Raw genomic sequence first — 8,972 nt, 5'->3', positions numbered from 1 at the left:
CCTGTGTGGCAGAAGTCTTTTTTAGAAAGTATTTTCGCAAATACCGCATATATAATGCGGATAATACAACAGTATTAGCGGCGCAAGGAGAACAATGTAAGTGCGTAGGTAAAGTACCTTTGTACATCCGTATCAAGGACGAACAAGTAAAGGTGATGTTTTTTATAGTAAAGAATTTGCAAGCACACTTAATACTAGGAATAGACTTTCTTTCAGACGCACAAGCTACACTGGATTTTAATGAAGCGTCTCTTAAGCTGACGATGAAACCAGTGCGTGTAGAAAAGGTTGAACCGCCGAGGTTAAATCTTGACCACTTGCCTAATGACGAGCAAGATAGAATCAGACAAGTGGTAAGTGAATTTGCTTCCTTATTTAGTGATATTCCAGGATTTACCCAGGTTACTAACCATAGTATTGACACCGGAGATGCATTGCCGGTTCGTCAAAAACCATACCGGTATGATAAGAATAAGGAAAAAATTATAGAATGGCATATTACCGATATGCTACGTAAAAAGATCGTAACGCCTATCTCAAGTAGTTATGCTAGTCCGGTGGTTTTATGTAAGAAAAATAATGATTATCCTTTGGAGCATCCAAAAAGGTGGAGATTCGCTATTGATTACCGTAAATTAAATTCCATAACGAAATATCCGGTATATCCGTTACCGATTATAGAAGAAATTTTAAGGAACATAAAATCAACCAAATTTATGACAACTTTAGACTTAACGAATGGTTATTTTCAAATAGGGATCAGGCCTGAGGACGTGCCTAAGACTGCTTTTATAACCAAGTCTGGCACTTATGCATTTTTGCGAATGCCGTTTGGCCTTTCAGGCGCCCCAGCAACATTTCAGCGATGCATGGACATTGTGTTAAGACCTGTTCTCGGAAAGTCCACATTTATCTATTTAGACGATATCATTATTACTAGTGATAATCTAGACCAACATGTACAGGATTTAAGACAGGTGTTTTCTTTATTAAATGAGGCCGGTCTAAAAGTTAATGTCGAAAAATGCAAATTTGCAGCCCCTGAATTAAAATATTTAGGTTACAAAATATCGCAAAAAGGGATCGAGACAGATGAATCAAAAATAATCGCTGTACAAAAGTATCCGACTCCAAACACGGCAAAGAAGCTCTCTTCTTTTCTAGGACTTTGTTCATATTATAGGTCCTTTATAAAAGATTTTGCGGCTATCGCTGAGCCATTGTTAAAATTAAAAAGGAAAAAGGCAAGATTCTCGTGGACGGCCGAAGCCAATAGTGCTTTCGAAAAATTAAAACAAGCATTAACGCAAGCCCCTGTGTTGAAATTTCCTGAAAAGGATGAAAATTTAGAAATTTCAGCGGATGCTTCGGATTATGCGGTAGGAGCGGTACTTTCGCAAAATCAGCAGCCAGTGGCATTTTTTAGCCGAACTTTAAATCAAACACAAAGAAACTATTCCGCGACCGAGAGAGAGGCACTTGCAGTTCTGTTAGCAGTGCAAAAGTTCCGAGTCTATTTTGGAAAGGCGCCGATAACAGTATATTCTGATCATGCGGCGGTAACTAGATTGTACTCTGGAAAAGATTTATCCCCAAGGTTAATAAGATGGGCACTCAAGCTGCAAGAATATAATCTGGTAATCAAGCATACCCCCGGAAAGGAAAATATCGTAGCAGATGCCCTGTCACGAATTAAATTAGACGAACAGGGTAATACCGTAAAAGTTGCAATGCTGACAGCGTGTACAATAAATTCCCGAGAAACTGTAATAACCGAACTGGGTAAGGATCCTGAGTTTGGAAGTATTTATGAGTATTTGATTGATCCTGAAAATTTTAGCCACCAAGATATTGTGGCGATAAGAAATAGGGCGGCCCATTACGAACTAATAGATGGTCTATTATTTTATACAAAAACTACGAATTCCAACAACGAATTTCGACCTGTTATCCCAGCCAGTCTTAGATTAAATATCCTGCAAGAGCTCCATGACAGCCCTTTAGCTTCTCATGCTGGTATTCGAAAAACTACTCAACGCGTACGCGAGGCAGTCTACTTTCCTGAACTGCAAAAGTTAACAAGGGCGTATGTCCAGTCCTGCCCAACATGTAAAGCCGTTAATTATATTAATTTCCGCCCGGCCGGGTTTCCAAATAGTATTAAATCCGAATTTCCAAATGAAATAATCGGCATCGATTTATTGGGCCCTTTCCCAAAAAGTCAGTTAAACAAAAGTCGCTATCTCCTTGTTATAGTTGATCATTTTAGTAAATGGACCGAAATTGTTCCCTTAAAACGAGCCTCCGCGAAATTAGTTACCGATTCTATTTTAAATAAATATATTTTAAAATACGGGGCGCCCCTAAAAGTTATATCGGATAATGGTCCTCAATTTGTAAGTAATATATTTGAAGACATGTGCCAAAAACTGGGCATACGTCATTTAAAAATGGTCCCGTATCGGCCGCAATCAAATATAGCGGAACGGGTCAACAGAAATATAGTGAAAATTATCCGTAGTTATGTTAAAAATTTTCATAAAAGCTGGGATAACTATGTCAATGAATTTGCTTTCGCCCTTAGGACCGCAAAACATGATACAACGGGCAAAACTCCTGCTGAGTTATTTCTAGGCAGAAAGGTTATAACACCGTTAGATAAACTATTTTATGTGCAACAAAGAGCCCCAGAATTTAAAATGGGTGATATAGAAAAACTAATAAAAGAAGCAAAAAAGAATACGGAAGTAGCACAAAGAAAACAAAAATTGTATTATGACTTGAAACGACGGGGAGTAACTTATAAAGTAGGGGATGAAGTACTAAAAATTAAGCATTCACTTTCTTCAGCACCAGAAGATAAAACTGCCAAATTTTTTCCACGCTTTGAAGGACCATATGTTATAGAAAAAATAACTCACGCTGTTGTAGTGTTAAAGGCAAGAAATGGTGAAACCTGTTCCGCAAACATTGACCAGATAAAACCATTCTATGACCGTAATAAAATGCAAATCTTTTCAGATCTTTTGCAGGATCCGGTACGGCAGACACCGCAGGTACAAGTTCCAGAGGTGGGAAAACGACAAGTACAAGGGCAAGCCAATGAGAGACAGAAGCAAGTGAAAAGAAAATTGCCCCGCGGAAAAATTGAAGGTACAAAGAAAAAGAAGCCGTTCCACCGTCCAAAAAACAGAGTTCACGAACACCCCCAGAATGAAGAAGGGAGAAGGACGACGTATGTGGAAAAGACCGGGAGAAAGGACGGCAACTATAACCCGGCTGTGAAACGGAAGATTGACTCATCCGACAGAACTCTCCGCAGCAAAAGTCGCCGAACTGCGGAAGGGCCATCAGCGGCGGAGGAAAAAGTACAAGAAAAATTTGTACGGCCAACAACGAGGTCCAAGCAGGATCACGACAGAAGTTTCCCGGTTCCACCAAGACCAGCTGCCTTCAAACGGCCAAGACCACAAGCAGAGGACAGAAGGAAGATGTTCAAGGGTGGCCGTAGTGGTGAAAAACGGAAGCTTCCAGAGGAAAGCACTGAAGGGCGAGCCCGTACAAGAAGGAGGATCAACCAAGCTACGGTCTGCAGCACCTTTAAAGACTGGGCCCAGAAAAGGATGTCTGAATATTACAAAGATAAGTAAAATTTTATGTTACTTTACAAACTTAAGTTAATCTTTCATTCTTACTGCAAGTGGCAGATTTCAAGAAGTTTTACCTCATGCGAGGTCTACCTTTATCGCCAAAAGGGCGAGAAATGAGTTGTGACCGATTTTCTTATTATGTTTTTCAATTACTCGCGCGTAAAACTAAAGTTGATGTATAATAGCGTTGTATAAAGACTTAAATATTGTAAAAAGTTATTGTATAAATTTTATTTAAAACATTCTAACAAGAAAGAAGTTTTAGTCTGAAAGACTTTTTGAAATGTAGTATTATTTCAATGTAGAAAGAATTGGCACTTGCTTTGAAAAGAATAGAAGTTAACAATGTACTACTAATGTATGTTTTCAAATGTGTAAAATTAACGGCATCTTGATATGTTCTTGTATACATGTGAACTGTTATTTTGAATGTTTAGAAATACCGTGATATGGTAAAAGTGAAAGTAATGTTAAAAAATTTGTTATTCGTGTGACTGTAAAGATTAAATCATGGTGAATATAGGTTAAAGGTTGAATGATGTAGTTAGGCTCTCTGACGCTACACTTTAGAGTTAGCCACTTTCAGAATAGTACCTCAGGGTCTAGAGTTGAAATTAGGGTGTGTTAAGAGGTCTCGTATGTTGAATTTTAACACGTTAGTGTTTTGATTGTAGGAGGAAGTGTTGAACACATAGACAGAAACACATTCGTGTTTGGTGTTTTTACAACACATGTCAGAGAGCACGGGGAGAGATAATTAAAATAGTCATGAATGAAATAAGAATGTTAAGAAAAGTATATTCTATATGTTATTTGCAATGTCATTCTGTAACATTTCATTAAACTAGTTTTCCTTCCAGATCTCTGGAAGGAACCAGAATTGAATAAAGCTCCTGTTTTGATGCAGTACAGATGAAAAAGAAAAAAGATTGTTGTATATTCCGGGAGCTGCTATTGTAACAAATTTCTTTCTTTTAAAATTTTCTAGTTTCTAGCTAAGTTATGATTGTAAAAGGTTGGCCTCGCGTTAGTTTCTAGAGCTAAAAGTTTTCAACAAGGTCGTTTTAGACCTCAGTTTCAAACTAATTAACTCTGGCGGGAAGTATGTAAGGATCTTAAGTTTTACTAACGTTTATTTTATTTTAAATCTTTACTATCACTTCTTATTTTCTACTTCCGGCCAGAATTATAAGCGTGAAGGAGTTTATGCAAAGTTGTCTGGCGAACGCCAAGTATTTAAGTGTGGCCTTTTTGCCAAGCAGAAGAGAGGAAGCCGTGAGTTCGAAGCAGGCCGCTTACCTTAGAAGTTACGCAGTTGCTACTTTGCCTTCCAGGCCAGAGGTTTTAATCCTCTTGATAAATTAAACGTATTGTAGTGTTCACAGTCTCTGTGCTACATACGCTTCCTGTTATTATAAGGCCAATCTTATTCTAAAGTTAAATTAGAGTTTAGTTTTATTTTGATATCTTTTAAGTTAGACCCCGAGTGGAGGGTCATTGTATTCCGAAGTACGGAAGTCATTGTATATAAAGAAAAAAATAAAGGGTTTTGTATACCCTTCGTCTGTATCCTGTCTACTTACTACAATTAGTGAACATAGCTTTAATAAGCTCTCTGTTCTAGTCAGGTCATTGTATGTTTCCTAAGAAGGTTAGAAGAAACATTGAACCTGATAATGTATTACATAAAAAAATCTCAAAAATGAATATTTAAGATCCTTTATGTTTTGTAATTACTTAAACTTCAAATTAGCAGAAATGAAATCTCGAAGTATTTGAAATAATTCGTAGTATAATGGTATGAAGTATAATGGTATGCACATAAATCCATTTATTGACAGAAAAAAAAAATAGCCTACCAGCGGTCTAGCGGTAAAGTCGCTGAACACTAGTATTTCGGTCCGAATCTCTTGAACGGGCTGGCTGCACGAGCGTTTGCGTGGTTTTCCCAATGTGTATCGTGTATACGAGCCAGTTCCCCTTAGAAAGTCCTCTACGGAGGCATCCGTCCTTTAAGCAGATAGCCCTTGAAGCTTTCCCGTAATCACATAAACGTTAACGATAAAATAAACTACATGCAATAAGTAAAGAATGACTCACGAATTAGTTTATAGTTCTTATAGCTTGTCAGAATATGGCAAAGCATACTAGAGTTATCTGCCTAAGGGAAGGAATGCTTCCTTAAAGGACGTTTTGGGGAAAATGGCTCGTGCATACGTTACTCACGAGTAAATCCACGAAAACGCCTATGCAGCCAGCACGTTCGCCTGGAAACGAATCCAGGTCCGAACTACTAGTGTTCAGTAACATTACCCCTAGGCGCTGGTGGGCGCTGACACATGAAGTAAAATTCGCGTGTAAGAAAAAGGAAGTTGATTGACGTAGATTTTGTTTTATAAAAAAATATTTTCTGCGATTCAGTAATACCGCCTAATTCAACTGCGATTGAATGTCGGAAACTTTAATAGCATAGGAAGCATTTTTATTTAGTAAAATAGCGTACGTTAAAAAAAAAAAAAAAAAAAAAAAAAAAAAAAAAAAAAAAAAAGGGGGAAAAAAATTAAAGCGAATTTAAAAACAAAAAAAAATCTGAAAGGTTTCTGAGTTTAAATTACGTCCAAAGGGGCGTTTTTCTTCGTTATGTGTGTTACCTTTATTTATTAAATATCACGTTCTTTGCACTTAAACCATAAAATTCAGTTCAATAGCAATGTCGCAAAATAATTTTAAAATGAGCCTATCTTTAGAATTTCCAATACACAGTTCCGCGCGCTAGAGATAAAAAAGTTTTTTTACCCCTGTAGAGTGTTGCCATTGCCCGCTTTGAAATCCTTGAATTTGTTAATAAAAAATTCGTTAAAGTTTTACAAAATAGGAGATCGATAATAAAACAAATTCCAAATTTGAAATTTGGTCTTCCACATGCCCATATTCCTAGGAGGATTACGATAAATCATTCAAAATTCGATAGCTATGTACCGTTGTTTTATCACAATGCGAGAAATAGACTTACATTTATGCAGATTTTTCATTATTTAATTTCTTCAAACATAATGCAGGACTTTTTTTTTTTTTTTTAATAAAAATAGTAGCTGAAATTACTATTCAGGAGCTTTCATTAAAATGATGAAACATGAAGGGAACTGAAGGAATAAATTTCAAAAGGTAATTAATTCATGCTGTCGTGACTTATCTCACTTGTCTGTCAGTAACATCAGCACAAGCCCGAGAAATTCATCATGGATGGCAAGGAGTGCGAGATTGCGTCTGTCGTTGGCAAGAGCTTTAAGCTCCATACAGGTGGCAGTACGACTTTACTCAGTTCCGCCCCTAGTTCTGGTGGAGAGCATTCCGGGGGAGAGAGGGTCCGAGGATCTCCCACTCCTCTTCCCTTACCACCAACCTCTTGAGAGGATTCTCGGCTCGCCGCATGTTTAGAGTGCCTCCATGCCGCAGAGGCACTACACATTTATGGACATCTATGCTATCTTCGGATTTCGAATCCGGGTCATTCGATATGATAGTCAGCGTGGCTAACCATCCTCCCGATTGGGCGGCTAATTAATTCATTAAATCAATTAAAATCATAAAAAAATGAAACTCTTAGACTCATACGTATGTATAGTTAGTAGATAAAAGGCCAAAGGGGTAAGTTTAGCAAAAATAACTATTGCGTTGAAAAAAGTTTAATACCTATTATTAAATTTCTTTTTTAAAAAATATAGATTACCAAAATATTTAAATTTAAGAGTTAATTGATTGACGTGTTTTACATAATTAGCAATAAATTAAATGCACTTTTAGATGCATTTTCTACGATTAGAAAGTTTAATGTTTTACAAACATAACGCAATCAAAATCACAATTGTATTTGAAAATGACGGTAACAGTTTCTCATTAAAATTTGTGTAATACATGTGATACAGCTGTTTAAATTATTATTTCTTGTAAAACTGGCATTCAGCGTCTAAATAGCATGCGGCATTCTTTAAGGCCATTCTTCAAAAGAATATTTCGAGAACTATATTCTTCAGAAGACGCTCGATATAAGAAACGCGTAGTTAGTTAATAGTTCTTCAAAACGGAAGTGCGATGAGAAATGTTCTCACTAAATATTTATTCGTTGCTGCTCGTTAATGCTCACCATAATTATTCGGATAGAGGAAGGAAGATATGTGGTAAAGAATTTCCATGGAAGATCTTTAAAATAAATCGGCTCAGTTACATTTCATGAGTAAAACGAATTAATAAGTTTTCGTAACTAGTGTATTACGACGGAAATTTAAACTATCCAAAAGAAAGAGTACTTAGAGAGAGATTTTATGCATTCAACTAAATTATTTAAAATTAAATTTAGAGAACAGAGTCAATAAAAACAATGCAAACTGATTTTTTAGCTTTATGCTACGTTAGCAATCTTTCTACTATTTTTAATGCAGATTAACATATTTGTAACTATTTGGTAAGCAATATTAACGAGAATAAATATGAATTAACATTTAAATAAAGTTCTCAATTAATTCTAATGTTTAGAATTACGCAAATTCCGCAAATTCATGATTTCTTTTCCACCAGAAGTCGTTTCTTCTTTCTCAAGTTTAAAATTGGACTTAGACCGCTTGTGGGCTCAAGATTCAACTTTTGGATATGGAAAATTCGTTGCACGATTTTATATAGGTAAGGGAAAAGACGAGGAAGGTCTTTTTTTTTTTAGCTTCCTTTCGTTTTTCTAGCTTTATTTCATCCTTGCTTATTCCCTTATTCCAAACTTGAAACAATAGTGGAAGAAGGAATAGGATTCCCATTTCAGCTGAGAAAACGTGCAAATGTGAAATATATATGCAGCTCGGGTGTCTGCCTGTTTTGCACGTGAACGCTTTTCCTGATAAGATTGACCCTCGCTGCTTGAATAAGAAATGTGACTGAATAAATATAAGAATAGTATCGACGGCGCATGCTTCAAATTTGCCTATGTGAGACATCGGAGTAATATAAGGTGTCCAAATGGTGGAAAATCAAATGCCATATGTCCATCAATCATCTTGTTTAAGGTTTCTATTATTTTTTAGAAGAAAACAAAATTTATGCATATGCAAGGAAGATAGTATGTTTTTTTATCTAAAAAGCTAAATTGAAAAATGAATCAAACACATTTTATAATTAAATCCTTCAAAATATTTAAGTATGTTTCAAACGGACCTGTAGATAGAACACTCGGTGCTTATTCGAAAGGTTCAGGTTCAAAATACCTATGTCTCCTGCTTCAAAATATCTAATTTCACTACAGTGGCGACCGAACTAAAAAGATAGCAGATGATGATT

The sequence above is a fragment of the Stegodyphus dumicola genome, chromosome 5, assembly GCF_044657685.1.
Source record: "Stegodyphus dumicola isolate Sdum_Otavi_A_Nest chromosome 5, ASM4465768v1".
In the NCBI taxonomy this organism is placed as follows: domain Eukaryota; kingdom Metazoa; phylum Arthropoda; class Arachnida; order Araneae; family Eresidae; genus Stegodyphus; species Stegodyphus dumicola.
The sequence above is the reverse complement of the archived record's forward strand: the minus strand, read 5'-3'. Positions refer to the sequence as shown.